The sequence below is a fragment of the Apis mellifera genome, linkage group LG1 (genome assembly GCF_003254395.2).
Source record: "Apis mellifera strain DH4 linkage group LG1, Amel_HAv3.1, whole genome shotgun sequence".
Taxonomy (NCBI): domain Eukaryota; kingdom Metazoa; phylum Arthropoda; class Insecta; order Hymenoptera; family Apidae; genus Apis; species Apis mellifera.
The window spans coordinates 16,840,784-16,859,609 of NC_037638.1; the positions used below are offsets into that span (position 1 = coordinate 16,840,784).

Here is an 18,826-nt window from a genome sequence, read left to right on the forward strand (position 1 = left end):
AACGATGCGACGATAAATCTCGTGTATAAAATATTCACGTACACCCTCCCCTCCCCGCTCTCCTTGTTCGCGACTATCGAAACACCTGGGCCCCTTGCACTTGCGATTCCAGATAATCATCTTCCTCCAAGATTCACCTCATCCTCCATAATCTCAGAAAACTACTTTACGAAACTACTTTATACTTATATTCCCGTGAAAACGACCACGTCCTCGATCAACGTTGAACAACCTCCTCCTTCCAATCTACACGAGAGAGAGAGAGAGAGAAACAACGCCCAATAAATCGCGCGATAAATAAACGAGGCGCGAGGAATCGTGTCGACGAGTGATGGCGAGGCGGGCAAATTGGTGAAAAGAACGGGAAGAGGAGAGGATAAACGACGATGCCGGCCAGCGTGAAACGGCAAAGCAACAATGTTACTGAGCTCGTTGAAAAATATTTCGACGTGATGCGTGTTTTACTACAGAAACCAGACGCTGTCTGGGAATATATATATATAGGGTAAAAGGATCAAGGAACCCAAAGCACGACAATGTAATCGAGGACGATGAATAACTCGTGAGTTAAAAGTTTGCCAAATCTTTCGAACAAATTAATTGCGAGATCACGATTTATGCCGATCTCGGAGATAAAAATCGTGAAAATCGATTTTGTTTGGAGAAGCAAATGAATCGAACGATTCAAATCTTTTATGAATTATAAAATTCGGGAAAGATTGCTTTGGAAAAACATCCAATCTATTAAACGAGAAGCGAGAAATCGAGTGGGTATAGAAAAGTAAGTAACAGTAATTGCGTATCGACACTGTATATCAAGAAAGGAGAAGAAGAAGAAGGGAAAAAAAAAATGCAAAACCCGATGATTAGATTTCTCTTTGAACATTAAAATTTCTCTTCAACTTTTACTTCGAACAACATTCGACAACGTTATCAACCATTTACGAAATAACTCCACGTACATCCACGCACGCGCACACGCGTACAAATCTCGTCCAACTCGTACAATTTTCTTTCGATTACACCGTTACTCAATACCTCGTGGCTCCGTTTTATTATGCGCCACGAAACCGGCGGGCAAACGAGTCGAGCCGAGCGTTTTCGACGAGTTCAGTTTCAGGACTGGACAGGAAAAACTTCTCAAAGCTGATGTCGTTGATCGTATAATCGCGATGGAAACGAATGAAAATCGTGTGCGCGCTCGTTTCATTTTTAACATAATTAAAAGCAGCATTCATCGAACGAAGGAAAGAAAGAATAGGATTCGATCTAAAATTCGATTCCAATAATTCCTTTTCTGCGAGAATAAAACGTGTAATACGAAATACACACGCGATGGAGGGAACTTATCGTCCATTTTAATTTCGGGAGGAACCGGAAACCGAGGACGACGCTGGAATTTTAAATCGGACGAAAATTCTCCGTTACGAAATCGAACTCGTTTCGTTCCAGACTATTACGATTTCTTATACATCTGAATGTTTCTTCTTTTTCTCTCTCAGTGGAGAAAGATTCTAAATTTAAAATATCCTTCTCCACACTCTTCCAAGATTCGATTTTCCTCGTTAAAAATTCACGAAGCGAGCGTAAATCGTCTCCCACGCAACGGTAAACTCCCTGGAAACGATATCTCCTTTGTAATAATTAGAGGCGACAAGCTCTCTTAGGAGGAAACGAGATGCATTCCTTGCAGAGAGAGAGAGGGGTGAGGGGCTCGTGACACTCGGGACGGGAGTGGGAAAGAGACAGGCAGAGAAGAGAAATTGCGTACAATATGTAACGAAACAAGTGCCGTTAGTTGGCTCGTGTGTCAGAAACGGTTTCACGTTTCCCTCCGATTGTGCACGCCAGCCTAATTTAATAATCCCGATATTAAATTTTAATAATTGGCCTCCGTGTACGTCGCTGCGATCGATGCAGCAACAACTGCTCCTCCATCCAGGACAGGATATTTTCACTATTATCGCAGCGAGTTGGTATGCGGTTGATCCGTTCGGTGTTCGTTATACGAAATCCATGTCCGACCGACATCCGCGACAACAATTAACGACGGTGAGTACAAGACGAACGACACGAGCGTGGAGAGCAGAGCCGCACGAGGAGAGGAAAATAGAGAAGCGAGGAGAGAGAAATGATGTGAAAACGTTACCTGTCGACATCATTGTGCACTTCCACCAGCGAGCATTGTACACGGTTAATGAGTACACGGTTGCGGGAATACCGTTCGATTTTTAAACACCGGGTTTAACTATTTCAAGCCGTTTCACGAAACGATATATATATTATATGAGAATTTTAACGGTATACAAAACGCGATACGATTCTCAAAGCGAACGACGATGACGATTCTTTTTATATAACGAAATCTTCTACCGTTTGGACGAAATAAATAAATATTGATTCTAAGAAGAGGATTATTAAAATTAGATACTCTGGTTAAGTAATCAGCTCGATGATTTACGACTGGTAAATTAGTAACGCGTTCGATCGATCACGAAACTCATTACCAATCTCGCCTCGCCCGCTTACTTACTTCCGTGCCAATTTCTATTCCCTAACCCGAATATTTAATCGAGCCCTGAAACAGAAGACACGCCCGAACAACGTAAAAAACGTATCCGAGCACGGATACCCAGAAACCTTCTTTCCTCTCTTTCTCGAGCGCGGACAAAACACGGGATCGCATCAATAATCCCGTGGCGGTTACACGGTCGAGTTACAAACTCGACGTAAACAAACAACGCGACAAGGATCGAGGAAACAACCAGCGCATGCGCGCACCGGACAAATGATCCCGTTGCCGGCCAATCTTTCGCGAGTTTAGCTTTCGCAACGCGTGACGCTCACCCGTGACATTAATTGCAGCACACGGGCGTGGAACGGTGCTTCGGATCGAAGAAGAAGCGGGCGCACAATTGAAAATGAGAAACACGTGACACGGGGGAGAAGGAGGGGGAGGAGAGACACGAGCGCGAAATACACGAGGAAGAGTAACGGGCCGTGTATGTGCGTGTGTGTGTGTATATCGCGGCGGCCTGTTCGCGAGCCCATTGCCGTTGAACACGGGGTTATTAGACGCAGGAACGTCGTGTCGTAATAAATGCAGCGCGCATAAATACGCGGCAACGATATGCAACCAAACCGTCGGCTCGTTTTCCGTGTCGTCTAAATTCCTTCGTCTGTGGAATGTATATAACCCGAGCGTATTCGACAGTTGCACTTGAACCAGGAAATCGTCGTGGCCCGTGGAATTCCGCGTGTATATATATATATATATGCGCGTGGATATATACGCGAGAGACGGCCGTTCCCCTCGTCATCTGGCACACACGCCAAACTATTTGGGGAAATTAAACAAGTTTCCTCTCTTACCGATACATCGCGCTCCTCCTTTCTAATCTCCCTTCTGGGATAAAGAGGGCCAAGCCACGATTACGATGTTAAGTGGAGGGAAGCGATGTCGTTGAAATCGTCAAGGGATACGGTTGTTTATTGTTGCGAGTTTATGGATCTGGAGAGGTTGAAGTGGCCTGGTCAAGTGGCTGCTTTCGTACTGTTATCGCTTTGTTTAGCAAACCCTCGACATTCTCTCGCTGTATACGTGAATAAATAAAGTTGTCCAATTGTTTATTCCAGATCTAACGATATATATTCGTCTATTGGTTTACGTCTGGTTCCAGTTTCGTTGACTTTCTTTTCAATTCCAATAAACGATTTAAACAAACGATCCAATTTTTTCCAGAGAACACTGCTGGAAAAAGAATAGAAACATTGAACGAGATTTCAATTTTCTCTCGCAGCAACCCTTATTTGTTGCACTGCAATACGCGGTTATTGCATCGGCCTCAAAGTGTCCCGACAAAGCGGGCCGATGACCAAGGTGGCAATCACAATCCCGGCTACAATTAACGCGCAATTACGTCCTATTTCGAAACTTTGCTCTCCGTTTGCTCTCGCAAAGGTGGGCGTGCGACGATGCGTAGGAGACGAACGTGATTACTCAATTACGGCCGATCAACGGCCGAGAGTACGATTGGATCCACATGGAAACCGCTTTTTTCCCTCCCCCCGCCGCGAGGCGAGCGTGGGACGAAGAGGTTAATTGGAGCGGACTTATGGATTATTATTAATCCGACTCTGTTAACCTGTTACTCTGTTCACAAAAATTATAACGTCGCGATTTTTCGATACTGTTTCCTCTTCCTCGAATAATGAACTCCTCCTTCTCGAGGAATGAATTAATAGGAAGCGAGTGATCCGTCATTCCTTCTCTTTTCCTTTCTTTTTATCAAAGTAGAGATACAATACGAAAATATCGTGATATGTCAAATTAAAGTTTTTCTTCCGAGAAAGAAATTAACAACTGTCCCATCGACAAGAGAACGAATGAGAAAAATGATGATCGTTCCAAAAGAGGAAAACAGGATTTAAAATTTCCCACGAGTGGAAAAGAACGACAGTTTCCAAGGGACCGTCCAAGAAATTAACAACTGTCCTATCGACGAGAGAACGAACGAGAAAAGCGATGATCAAGATCGTTCCAAAAGAGGAAAACGCGATTCAAAACTTCCTACGAGTGGAAAAGAACGACAGTTTCCAAGGAACCATCCAAGAAATTAACAACTGTCCCATGAGAGATTAGAGAAAAGTGATGATCGTTCCAAAAGAGGAAAACACGATTCAAAATTTCCTACGAGTGGAAAAGAACGACAGAGTCCAAGGGAAAGAAGACCGTCGACGAGAGAATGAATGAGAAAAGTGATGATCGTTCCAAAAGAGGAAAACACGATTCAAAATTTCCTACGAGTGGAAAAGAACGACAGTTTCCAAGGGACCGTCCAAGAAATTAACAACTGTCCCATCGACGACAGAACGAATGAGAAAAGCGATGATCAAGATTGTTCCAAAAGAGAAAAACGCGATCAAAATTTCCCACGAGTAGAAAAGAACAACAGTTTCCAAAGAACCGCGAAAGAAGACCGTCCAAGAAATTAACAACTGTCCCATCGACGAGAGAACGAACGAGAAAAGTGATGATCGTTCCAAAAGAGGAAAATATGATTCAAAATTTCCCACGAGTGGAAAAGAACGACAGTTTCCAAAGAAGCGTCCGCGAAACCGGGCCACTTTTGTCGCGATATTCGAGGCGGTCCGCTCGTTAACCGGGATCATCTCTCTCGTGGGAGATCCGCCAGGTAGAGTCTATTTGCTCTCAGTCGAAGACTTTTCCTCGGCCCGTCATTGTACTGGCTCATGAGACAGGACGTCGTCTGTGACCCGGTGGCAACGTAACGCTCCATTGTCGCGGAACAGCGAGGAATGCCACGAAATAAACCCGCTTCTCCCCTCCTCCTCGCCTCGACACCGCTACGCGCCACCCATTGTTCGCGTGCCTCCACCCGTACCTCCGAACACCTTGCGCACGTTCCTTGCACACGAGTGACAAGAATTTTACACGCCTCGTGTCCTCGTTGGGGAACGATCGTCGATCGTCAACGAGCCGCATTGTTCCATCGTTTCGCTGCCGAAAATCGCGCCCCATTTCTCGTCAACGGGTATCAGATTCGTATTGTTCAGCCAGTAACAGGCGATCATTGTTGGTCGCGGAACAACTGAATCACACACGAATCTCCGCACGTCTCGCTTTCTTTCTCAATGTCCCGTTGTTCGAAACTCGCCCGACCGTGTTATCCCTCTCCGCCGCGTGATTTACAAGCAATTTCCGTGGAATTATTTCAAGATTTGCTAGATTTTCCGCTCCACGAAGAGATCATGAGTGTTTCTTCAACAGGAGGCTAACTACGAAAAGTAAAGAGATGAGTATTAATTCGATTACGAAAAGAAGTATATAAGATTCTGTCGATTTAGATTGATTTGCCGAGAAAAATGGGAACGCATAGCTTGAAATTTTTCACGTGATTTACAAGGAATTTCCGTGAAATTATTTCGAGATTTTCCGCTACGAAGGGATCGTTTGGGTGTTTTTTCAAGGAAGATATCAATTCGATGCGATACGAAGAGAAGTATATAAGATTCTGTCGATTCAGATTGATTTGCCGAGAAAAATGGGAACGCATAGCTTGAAATTTTTCGTGTAATTTACAAGAAATTTCCGTGAAATTATTTCGAGATTTGCGAACCAGATTTTCCGCTACGAAAGAATCGTGGGTGTTTTTTCAACAAGAGGCTAACTACGAGAAATAAGGAGATGAGTATTAATTCGATACTCGAAGAGAAGTATATAAGATTCTGATTAATTTGGCGAGAAAAATGGCGCGCACATAGCTTGAAATTTTTCCGCCGCGTGATTTACAAGCAATTTCCGTGGAATTATTTGCTAGATTTTCCGCTACAAAGGGATCGTTTGGGTGTTTTTTCAAGGAAGATATCAATTCGATGCGAAGAGAAGTATAAGATATAAGATTGTCGATTCAGATTGATTTGGCGAGAAAAATGGGAGAACGCACATAGCTTGAAATTTTTCACCTTGTTCGTAGAGGATGATCAACGAGAGAGGTCCCCTTGGATCGTCCCTGGATCACTCACCTGAAATCAGAAAGCACAACGTGAGCGAGTGCATTCGGCCTCGTGCGTGTGCAGCCTGCGTTCTTTCAATAGAAACGGATAGAAGATCGTAAATTTACCTCGTTCACCTTGCTCGTTGGATAAGATATGCGGCAAGCCTCGTGAGAAGAGGCTTTTACTCTCCCGTTCGTGCATACGCAAATCGTGGATACGCAAACGACAGAGAGAGAGAGTTCTTCTCCGAAATTTGCATTACGCGGATATTGTCCGAAAATTAAAAGACGTCAAAGGGAAGTCTAATTATTTCCAACCAAAGTTTCCTTGGGAATCTTCGAAGTCTTCGAAATGCAAATTCCTTCCTTCGGCTTTGAATCGGACGAGGACGTGACGACAGGCTTCTTCTTTATCGCCTGCGATTTCGAATTTTATTCCTCGCTGGATTATCATTATTATTTTATGTTAATTCGTCAAGGACGAGGATGATGCCTTCATACACGTTTTATTTTCAATTTCGTTTCAATTTGAATAAATAGTTGATATCTCTGGAAAACCTTGAGATACATGCCAGTGATAAATAAACCAGTGAAACAATTTAAGCAATGATTACGGAGTTCTTATCTTATTCTATAAATTCTTATTTTTTTGTTTTACTTTCTCCTTTCCACATCTCGCGAATAATTTTATATATTTTTTTTTCCTTTATTCCCACGTAGTAGCGAGTATCTTTTGAGTGAAAATCAAGGCGAAGCGTCAGTGATTGATCACTGGGATCGATCCGTTTTCCCTCATTTTCTACGATTGTTTTCTAAAAACTTTCTATAAACTATGTTTTCTCCGATCAATATTCATTAAACTGAATGAATATCGTGATATAATAATACAACGATTAATAAATTTATTTATTCTGACAACAATTTCACTTTTCATAGGATTTATCCATCATCGATTACACAAAGGGAGAATTTTCGATTACAACGTTTATCGAAAATATCCGACAAGTATTTATTTTATTTTATAAGCATTACGTTCAATCTTATCGGCTTCTTTGATACGAGTTATTACGAATGGATTATCGGGACAAAGTATTAAACTGTTACATAACGACATTAAGGTGGAGTCGTCTTTGAAAAAAAACACGCGTAATGGGTAATTTATCTGTCCAAATACTCGCGTGGCTACGATCCGTTTAACGCTCGTTTCATCGTGCCATTAAGCTGTAAAACCACACAAAATCACACGGAGGAATGAAAAAAGGACAAACGCGAAATCTCGAAATACCGTGTAACACCGTTGATACGGCCGAATAGTGAATAACGTAAATCCCTGTGAAATATGACGCCGGTGCGATATACTGGTATCTCATTGTACTTACCTTTAAAGTATACATTCACTTCGTTCGCTAAACGTTCAATTTCTAAACGCGCGAGATAAATTTTATCATCCAAACTATAAACCGCGCGCTGTTACACGATACAAATCTAACATCAATCGACCGAAACGCGTAATTCTCATATTTACCGTACGTACGTAAAACGTCTCACTTTTCCAATACCCTGTATCCAAGATATTGCACAAGATATTGTCTCGATCCGGATTAAATTTTAAAATCTCTTAATTAAGATATTCGCGTCACGATAACACTAATCTAGAAAAGAAAACAAAAATCAAAATGTCGTATCTGGAATTTAATCAAGAGAAATATAATTCGATATTACAAATTTGAAGATCGAAAAACTTATCACTTGACTCCTCGTACGAATCGTAACGTACGAGGAGGAAACATGGTGCCGAGACTCGGTGTATTCTCCGAATGGGAGAGAAAAGGAAGAGAGAAAAAAATCGTGACGAAACGAGTGTCAAAGGGGCTTCCTAAAAGCCTTGGGGGTATCCACGTTACATCGAGGCTTCGACACCGGCGACATTCGTTCCGGCTCGGAGTCACGGTGCATCCAAGTTGAGAGAGGAGGAGAAGAAGAAGAAGAAGAAGAGGAGGAAGAAGTGCGTTCACCCCGGCCGTTTGCATCGTTTACAGCCGCTGCAACCTTCTCTCTCCCGGTTTTCTAGACTCCTCGGTGGAAGAGGCGGCTCGCTCTATCTCGACCATGGTCCACACTTATGCACTTACGCGTTAATGCCGTAACGACCGCCGTCGGCTGCCGTGGTTGCAGTTGCAGGCCGAGGGCAAGGCAGACTTCTTCCAGGCCTGCTACCGATTTATCCTTTTGTTTCCTCCTCTTTTCCATCCTTCTTTTTCTCTTTTTCCCTCAAGAATGTCGTCTTCACTCGAAAGTGAAAATATTTGGAGATTCCTTTGAAGATTCGTCGATACGATTATCGAACGCACTGTCAATTTCCAAGTTCAACGAACCTTAAAAATTCCCAGGCACAATAAATCAAACGTAAGCCGCTATCGCTTTTCCATTCCATTTCCAGCGAGGGATACTTGTCGGTGTGGCAACCATTTTTTCCCCAGATATCGTTCCCTATCTGCTCCAGAGCAGAAAGGTTTCCAGAGCGAGAGGTGCAAGAGATCGGAAGAAGGCCTTCACGGCCGTACGCCCGCTGTAAATTTTACTACGTCATCTCCGGGAACGACCTCGTCCCAGAACCGGCACTAAATCCTTTTACGATCGGAGCGGCAGCCGGCACCGCAACCTCTCCGATGTCGTTCACTCGCCTTTTTCCATCCCGTTCTTCCACAGGCCTCGTGATCTCTCGAGGAAGAGTAAACAAGACATCGAACTGGCCAAAGGGCAGGCCAACGGGAGGAATTTCGTGGTTGGAGCCCGCTCTCAAGATTTTTTAATGGATAATAATTTGTATCGATTTTTATTCAATTCAGTCGAATACTATTTTACGATCGAGAATCAATACACTCTTATATTAATGATGATTTGAAATGAAGAATATAAATTTTTCGGTTATTTTAAGCGTTTCTTACAGGGAAGTGCAAGTTTGTCGTGCTTCTAAAATTACGTGCACATTAATATTAGAGGAGGTGGAAACACTTCACTGTCGCAAAATTGACATTTTATAATGCGTTTTCAATGAGTTAATTTTTTCGTTACATTGATGAAGATTATCGATGAATTTTGGGTCACGAATAAAAGGGTTGATTTATATAGGAATTATAGGAAATTGTTTCGAAGAGATTTCTAGAAGATAAATGCATTCGAGGAATGTTCTCTCCGTCCGTTCAACGAATTCTCGTTTTTTTTTACACTCCGTTCAATAAGGAAACGTTGCGCAATCGTTAACCGAGTGCGGATAATTGCGCATAAATGTAATAGTGATTAGCTCACAATGTTCACGAAAGGGCGAAAAACGTGTCGCCGATATCTTGAAATCGATTTTTATCTCACGTTGAAAGTTCAACTATATTTCCTCCAATTACCGATACAAGCGTTTCTTTAAATTTCATTCGATAGACGAACAAAATGAAAGAATCATTTGCACAAAAGTAGCCTGAATCGATTAAAAATTGACCTACAACTTGATTTGTCTGAAATAGATAACTAGATCGAGTTAATGGTCATAGTCGACACTTTTATTGGAGAGAGGTATGCAGGACGGGTGTCTGAAAAAGGAGGCTGTTTAATTATCGCCGTTTTCTGGCGGTTTTAAACAGTTCCTGATTCTAGAAAAGTATATTTGACGCGTATAATTAACGGTAACCCAAGTATATCCAGTTTGATCCAAGTTTCGACATAATCGAGCGTAATAAACACAACGTGACCGTGTTAAGAAAAAAAATTTAACCTCAAAATTTAAAGAGAATTTTTTTTCTTTTTTTTAAATCTCTCTCTCCTGTAAAAAAAAATATATCTTATCGCTCTGACTTATTACGGTTCAAGATTTCAACGCGAGCAAAAAGCGAGCGAAAAGTCGTGCAAAGGCTAGAAAGTATTAAATCGAGGGAATCCTCGGTCTGAATCTATCTATAATCACGGTTTTACGAAGAAGAAGCGGCGCCGGAAGGAAATCCAGAGTAGCGTCCCGTGAAAATAAAGCGTGTCATCTTTCGCTTTCTAGGCGAATTTTGTTTTGCGCGACCTGTGCCGTTAATTAAGCCGCTTTCACCGTTGTTCGCCGATGTGTACCGATTTCTCCTCCTTCACCGGAGGAGACCAAGTTCGCCAATTCACTCGTATCAAAGCGTGATGACGTGCGCATTTACGTTCAAGGGAACTTACATATCCTGTTAATTAATTCAAACTCAACGTTGCGCAACATTCGCGCAACCTGCGCGCTCGAACGAGAAACGAATATGGGGGGGGCTTGGAAAGTCTATAAAATACCTAGATTGAAAAAGTATACTTGTTTATTTTTAACAGAAACGTAATCTAATTATAAATAAAAAAGAAATAAGAAAATTGATTTCTTTTTGCCTCGATTCGTTAATTTCCTAATCTTGATAATCGCGTTAAAAAATATTGTACGAGTGGATTATTTGATTAAAAATTTTTAATTTTATATATATATATATATATTTTTTTTTAACGTAATCTTAGATCTTCTTGGAAAAAAAAAAAGAAAAGAAAACTCGCAGTTAAACTCACATTCGAAATAGTATTATATAATTAGCCGCTTCCGTATTGCTATCTAAGTAAGTGGCTAACGCCTCCATCCTGTTAAATCGTATTTTCGCGTGAAAATATTCCCTCTTATACACGCCCACCAATGTTACACCTGTCACGCACTATATCCAGGCCTCATAATGGCTTTATTATTCCTTAAAATTGTGTATAAATATAATCCTTGGTCGTGTCGTTGCATCCAATTACCGACCAACCAACCCTCAACCCCACATCGACCTGCCATTGCAACCGATCCTCTAAGTAAAAATAAGATTCAGATTGAGAGAATCGAAAAAAATAAATAATTTTCACCTAAATTAACACCTTTTTCCTTCCTACCCTTCCAAGAGAGAAGAAAAATATAAAAATCACATCGACCCTACCATTACAACCGATCCTCTAAGTAAAAATAAGATTCAGATTGAGAGAATCGAAAAAAATAAATAATTTTCACCTGAATTAACACCTTTTTCCTTCCTATCCTTCCAAGAGAGAAGAAAAATATAAGAATCACATCGACCTGCCATTACAACCGATCCTCTAAGTAAAAATAAGATTCATATTGACCCGAGATCGAAGAAAAATGAAAGATGAGGGGAAAATTCAACAATCAGATGTAAATAATTTTCACTTAAATTAACACCTTTTTCCTTCCTACTCTTCCAAAATAGAAAAAAAATATAAGAATCACATCGACCATTACAACCGATCCTCTAAGTAAAAATAAGATTCAGATTGATTAAAGAAAAATGAAAGGTGGAGATGAAAATTCAACAATCAGATGTAAATAATTTTCACCTAAATTAACACCTTTTTCCTTCCTATCCTTCCAAGAAAGAAGAAAAATATAAGAATCACATCGACTTGCCATTGCAACCGATCCTCTAAGTAAAAATAAGATTCAGATTGACCCGAGATCGAAGAAAAATGAAAGGTGAGATGAAAATTCAACAATCAGATGTAAATAATTTTCACCTAAATTAACACCTTTTTCCTTCCTATCCTTCCAAGATAAAAGAAAAATATAAAAATTAAATTACGAATACAGAGTATTGTCTTTACATATTTTTCCCCCACAAAGAAAAACCAAGAATTATCATATTCACGTTAATACACATAGATCTCGGATCGACACGAAGCAGAACTGAATCGTACAAGGCTGTCGATCCACAGAAGCCCCTCGAGACCCACGTCTATTATGCACGTTCTCGATATATGTAACGTGTACGATACGAAACGAGGTATCCTCCCTTTCGAGCACACACACACACACACACGGCCGCGAAATTATTCCAACGATCACGAAATTGCAGTTTAGCCGCGTCAGATATTGTGATTGCATCGCGGCAGACCGATGGGAAACACAGGCGAATCCTGGTAAAACGCATCGGCGCCTTTATAGAAATTGAAATCGATTCTGAAAGTGGATACTTGGATAAAAATCCGTGGTGGGAATAATATATCTCGAAAGCGTGAGCGGGAACGATAAACTCGATTTGAAAATACACGGTTTGAGGTCTTAATCTATACAAGTCTTCATCATCTCTCCTTCGATCATTTGCTTCTCTCTGGTAAAACGGATGATAGAAGCGTAGAGGAAAGTGTTTGAAGGAGCAATTGAAAATTTCGACAAGAAAGGGCAGACACAGAATCGTGGCGGGTAATAAAATTCAGGGCAAGATTTATCGATCACTTCATTAAAAACGACAAGTCGACTTTCTAATGACTCGCGAGGAGAGGCCGGCCATAATGGCCGTTATCCAACGTTACGTGCCGCTATTAAAACGTGCACAATGCGCCCGATGTAACATAACGAGTAATCGGTTTGGCGCCGATTTCTCGACGAACGATCGCATCCTGCGGTAAATAAATAAATCGTTAGCCGTTCAGACGATTAATTTAATCGATTGAGACGATGATCATGAAGAGGAATTTGGGATAAGCAGGAACGAATATTCGATAACGAATGGAACACGAAAGGTTAAGTTAAAGGAAACGATGAAATTTCACTTTCGCGTATGGATCTTGATTTTTCGATTTAAAAAAAAAAAAAAATAAGAATCGTCGAAGCGTAACATCTTCCGCGTGAAATCGTGTCTTAATGACTGAGATAATTATAATACGCTCGGAATGGGATTAAATGTCGGCATCTAATAATTTTCTTCGAGTGGATCGAGGCTTGCGCACGTCCATCTCCTTTTTAATGAAAGGCTCTTCGAGCATTTTTTTTTAATAATAAACAAGAATTTTCAAGATAGGCTTTCTCGTGGAATATCACGTGGATACTCCTCCAAGGGAGTGGCAAATTGATCGAGGCGCGCTGAGGTGAATTTCCATGAATTAATATAATTTCGACTCTGAAGGGGCGTGTAAAGCGTAATCGTATGTGCGTGCTAGGTGACGGAAATACCTTCCACTTCCGCAGTTTAAGGCCTCTCTCTCCCCATGGAATTTCAATTAATTTCGTTACGTAATGTCATATTAAATTCATTAAACTTTTTATTAAAAATTGAAACGCAGAAAATGAAAGTGTATCATCATCATCTAATTTCACCTTACTTTATATAAACAAAAAAATATATTAAAACGAATTATCATTCTCAAGATTATCATGCTTAGATTCCTACTAATAAATCCTCACAAATTATAAGATACTCGAAGATAAATCATTTTCCTCGTACAACATTCAATTATTCTAATTGGAAATAATTGTAAAGGAAAACGTTTGCATCTCATCGTGCAAATCATCTCGAACAATTTGCTCGATATTGGATAGATCGTGTGTTCTTTCCTCTCCAACTGGGCGAAAGCGCAGGCACAAAAAGCACGGTTGCCTCGAGGATGGAAGGATGATCCTTCCAGAACGGTTTCAATCTGTACCCGAAGAAAATCTGTACCTGAGAAGGCCGGCTTTTGTACGAGAATACAGAAGAGGAGGCGCTCCTCCTCCTTCTTATTCATTTCGAACCTGCGTTTCAAAAGCAAGATGATTTCTATGAACTCGAGGACAGCAAGACGACATAGATTCGAAAATGCTCGAGCGCGTTTACTCTAGAATAGATCTGCTGGAGAGAATTTTTTTTTCGAATCTCATTCTTTCGTCGTTCCAAAAAAAGAAAGAAAAAGCTTTATCCTCGCTCACCACTAGGAAGAAACTACTAGATATCAAGCTACGCTCAAACAACGGATGTTAATAAAGAGTACGCGTGTGAAGCTCCACGACGGGGCTTCGATTAATCGAATAAACACAGATACGCGCGGCAAACGAGTTAAGTTTCCGGTCGGTTCTCCGTCCCGCGGAAAATGGGTCGAGCTTTGAAGAGCCGGAACCCGGGGGTGGCGGGTTTTATAATCGGAGGCGGATCGAAGCCCCTTTCAAAGCGTCCTTTTCCGTGAAAACTCTGGCGCGTAGGCGAGAGAAACAACAAATCCTCGTCTAAACCGAAGCTCCCCGGTAACGATCCCCGCCCGAGCGACCACGGTAGGAATAAAGGGACCCGAAATAACTATCGCCCGACTATTCTCGTACCGTGACCCATCAGCTGCTCAAGCTGTTGGGCCTTTTGAATATGGTCGAGAGACCGGCCATGCGGGATTTCCGGGCCGAAATTAAACGCTTCACGCGTGACAATAAGCGAATTGCTCCTCGAACGAGCATCGATCCCGATCCTCCAACGAGGATCGAGTTTGAAGAGAAAAATCGATACAAATCGAGAGGCGAGATTCTTCTCATTTCTGAAACCAATATCCAAGAAGATTGGTAGAATTTATATTTGGTTAATTTATCGAAATATATGTAATTGTAATTGGAGAGAATTTCTCGATCTCGAGATAAAGGAAAATGATGAATAGATAATATTTTATTAATTAATACAATATTTGGATGGATTTTCTCGTGTCAGGAAATAATTGAGATTGATTGGAATAATAAAAGAGAAATTGCCTCGGATGCCGCAAATCGTTTAAAAATGGAGGAACAGTATTTTTAAACAACTGACCTACCGCATTGACCGTGACAGCTGCGAGCCCGTTTTCCCTCTGTATCCGGGAACACGCGAATTCCAAAGTTTTGGAATTCCTCGAAATAGAACCGTCGGCCTACACCAAATAGTCGGCATGGACAGTTACTGCCATCGGCGAGTGCTTTGAAAATAAACCTTAGCCGAATATTTCTCGAGGCAATTGAATCGGTGGCAAGAGGAATTCGGGGGGGGAGGAATCCGTGTATCCGATCGTTATATTTGGAGGGGAAATAATCCTTCGGGGAATGGAATAAAAGAAACTGTGGAAAAGAACACTTGTCTGGCACCGTTGGAATTTGCAAATTCTCGTATCGTTTGCAAAACGAACGCGAAACACGATCCTCGAAAAATTGTGTATCATGGACGGAATATTATGCATTGTGCGCACGAAATGATTTCGTCACAACGGTTAAAATATAATTTTAACATTTTTACAATGTCGATGATTGATGAATTTGCGTGGAAAATTATTGCTCGATGATAATTCGCGTTTTTATCTAATAAAGAAAGATTTATATATATATGAAATTTGATTTACGGTTTGAACTTTCTTTCCTGGAACGTTTTCCGTTTTCTCGACCGCGGAGAAACCAGATCCTTCCCTTGCTTCTCCCGACCAGCTGTGTGACTGCTGGCCACAACACCGGTGGGAGTTTACGAGACGATACTGAGCGTAGAAATCCGTATTAGGAGAAAATCCAGTAATCGCGTCAGCTGCACGTATAAGGTATCGACTCACAGCCGGTTGAGTTAAGCTGGTTCACTGGTCTATCTGTTGGGAATAAAGTTTTCAACGAAAATATTCGAAACAATTTTTTCGAATCCTTGAATTCTATAATTCCTCTCAAAAATACCTTCTCACTTTCTCAAGGATGCTGTTAATATCCGTTATTAATTATTCCTCGGATATTTTTCACGAATCAATATTGCATTTTGCCTGGACGAATGTAAAAAAACAAATCTTATCGTATCCTCATCGTATACATATTAAGTATCCTCATCGATACTATTAAGTATATATTATTCCCCAATTTTTCTTCTTCCATTGTTTTTCCCCTTCCATCGTTATCTCATCTTCTCACTTTCTCAAAGATGCTGTTAATATCCCTTATTAATTATTCCTCGGATATTTTTACACGAATCAATATTGCATTTTGCCTGGACGAATGTAAGAAAACAAACTTATTGTATCCTCATCGTATACTTATTAAGTATATATTATTCCCCAATTTTTCTTTCATTGTTTTTCCCCTTCCATCGTTATCCATCTTCTCACTTTCTCAAGGATGCTGTTAATATCCGTTATTAATTATTCCTCGGATATTTTTACACGAATCAATATTGCATTTTGCCTGGACGAATGTAAGAAAACAAACTTATCGTATACACGATACTTATTAAGTATATATATATTATTCCCCAATTTTTCTTCTTCCGTTGTTTTCCCTTCCTTCCATCGTTATATCCACTATTTCGGGTTGGCGCGTATCATCGTCCCGTTAAGACGGCCGAGGGGGATGTCAGTTTGCTTTTGCCGGGATCGTTGCATCGTCGATCGGCCGGGTGAAAGTCCTAAAGTCTACGACCGGTTACGCCGAAACCCGTTGCAGGTGCACGTATGCATCACCGCCTCGGTACCGGTGCATCCGAGAAGAAGGTCACGAGCGGATGCATTCCGGGAGTCGTTTCGATCGTCCTTCCACTCCGGCAAGGCCGTTTACAGGAGCGCCCGATAAATTGGCCGAGAGACGATGGGGAGGGGGCGAAAAAAGGATTAACCAAGAGGGAGAGGAAAACGAGTCCCCGTTTTCTGGATAACAGATTTCGCCACAATCAATTGTCTCGAGAATTTTAAATTTTTTCCTCCTTCGAATTTGTTAACAAGAAAGGTTTATCCTTATTGAATAAAAGAAGATGTTAAATCTTTGAGTAGAAAAGTATATCTTTGTATAGTTTAGAATATTCATTTGGATATATCGCTTGTTCATAAGCGTTTTCCTCGATGATACTTTTCTTTTCGTGATCGCGAAGATAATTCCTTCCTTCGAGATCGAAAGAGTCGGAGAAAAACACGAGCGATTAAGCAAAGATGACGGTTAATGGATTCGGCAAACAGCGTGGCAATTATCATCGTCCGCCTTCTGCACCCTGGAGCGAGCACGTCCTCCTCGAGAGCGTTGTTTACACGATACGATTGGAACACCGACTTGATAAATCGTTTCTTGCCTCAATCTCGGATCGATCGATCGATCGCTTCTCACGGTTTCGTTGCGCGCACCCCCTTTCTTTCAAACGGTGCAACGGACTCTTTCCGCTCACGTTTTCCCCCTGGAAACTGGAAAGCGAGCATCGAGAGGATTCCAGCCACGCCGCCGCCTGTGAGGTCCTCGACAGGAGGGTGAGCGTTTCCCATCACGTGGAAACTCGTTTCGACGCGCGCCAGCCACAGTTTTCTTGCCAACTTTTGTCGAGTGTCGACCGAACCTTGTCAGTGAACCAGTTCAGGACACGTCTTTTTTCTTTTCTTTTCTTTTTTTTTTTCTCTTGGCCTAACGAGTCGATGAAATCGTGGAGGGAGGGATTTGTTAATCTTTCTTTGTAATGAAACGAAGGAGGGATCGATATATTGGATTTTTTTCTTTGCTTCGAGAAATTAAATTTAGTTAGAAAGAGTGATCTGGAATCTTCTTAACTCGAGTCGTAAACTATTTTTTATAATTATAGTGAATTTCATTTTATCATGGATACAAGACAAGTATATTAGCCTGTTTTAATACGATACGTTTATGGTAAAGACGCTTTAACAGCCTGGCAATTGCGTTCGAGAATTTTGCGATAAATCGATATACCTTGTTCCTCGAATCCATCCAACACGTTTTTAGATTTCAGACGGTAATTTTCATTTCTTCTTGTCGATCTTCTTAACGCAACCCCGATTTATCTATCAAGTGAAATTTTCATTTAACGATACGGGGAGCGGAGTGGCAGCCACGGAAACGAGGAAACGAGTTCATTTCCTTTTTCCTCTCAAAAAAAAAAGAAACAACCGATCGAAAGATGGGGAAGAAAAAATGCACGGCTTGTCTAGCCACATCCTCGCTCGTGAAAACCTGTTAATGACCACTTGCCAGCCAGCTCTTCCTTCTGAAGACCCACGTTTACCTGCCTGCCTCCAAGTTTCTACCTGTCGATCGTTACATCAAAAGTTCCCTCTTCTTTCGATTTCGAGGCAAAATAATCCACCATAATTGCACCTTGCTTCCAAGCTTTGTTTTCGAAGAAAAAGAATTTATTTTATCCAATTCTAGACTTATATCTTTCTATCTATTCATCTTCGATCGATTTAATTTCTTCAACAATCCTACTTCCATCGATCCAAATTCCACAATGGCACTGTTCCATCGAAACGAACGGGAACAACACTCCTCCGTGGATGTTGCTGCACATCCGGTAGCGCCTCACGATCCTCTCCACTTGCTCGCCCCCCCACCTCGAGTACACGTGTTCCACGTAATACGTGGTTACGATCGGACATACGACCGCTCGTGTTCCGCTCCTCCTCGGTATTATAAAGAAAGAGAGAGGCGGACCCCTCTCGCGTCTTACAAGCACCGTTTACAGATATTATATGATTTATCGCCGTCCTTGCCGGCGCAGAAATTCCTCGGCCGTATTTTTTTACGCGTACGCGTACGCGTGCGT

The 18,826-nt window shown here is 41.4% G+C and overlaps 1 protein-coding gene across 3 annotated transcripts in view; it reads right to left on the minus strand.

The window, feature by feature from the left end:
* The window catches only part of LOC551558 (trichohyalin), a 115,094-nt gene that overhangs the window by 56,021 nt on the left and 40,247 nt on the right, over positions 1-18,826 (minus strand). Inside the window, exon 1 of one of the 3 annotated variants that reach the window (XM_006571023.3) lies at positions 6,487-6,509. The exons of the other annotated variants lie outside the window; for them this stretch is intronic. The gene's annotated coding sequence lies outside the window, so the exon portion shown is untranslated. Of the gene's footprint in view, positions 1-6,486; positions 6,510-18,826 lie in introns of those variants that run through there. 3 annotated transcript variants of the gene reach the window in all.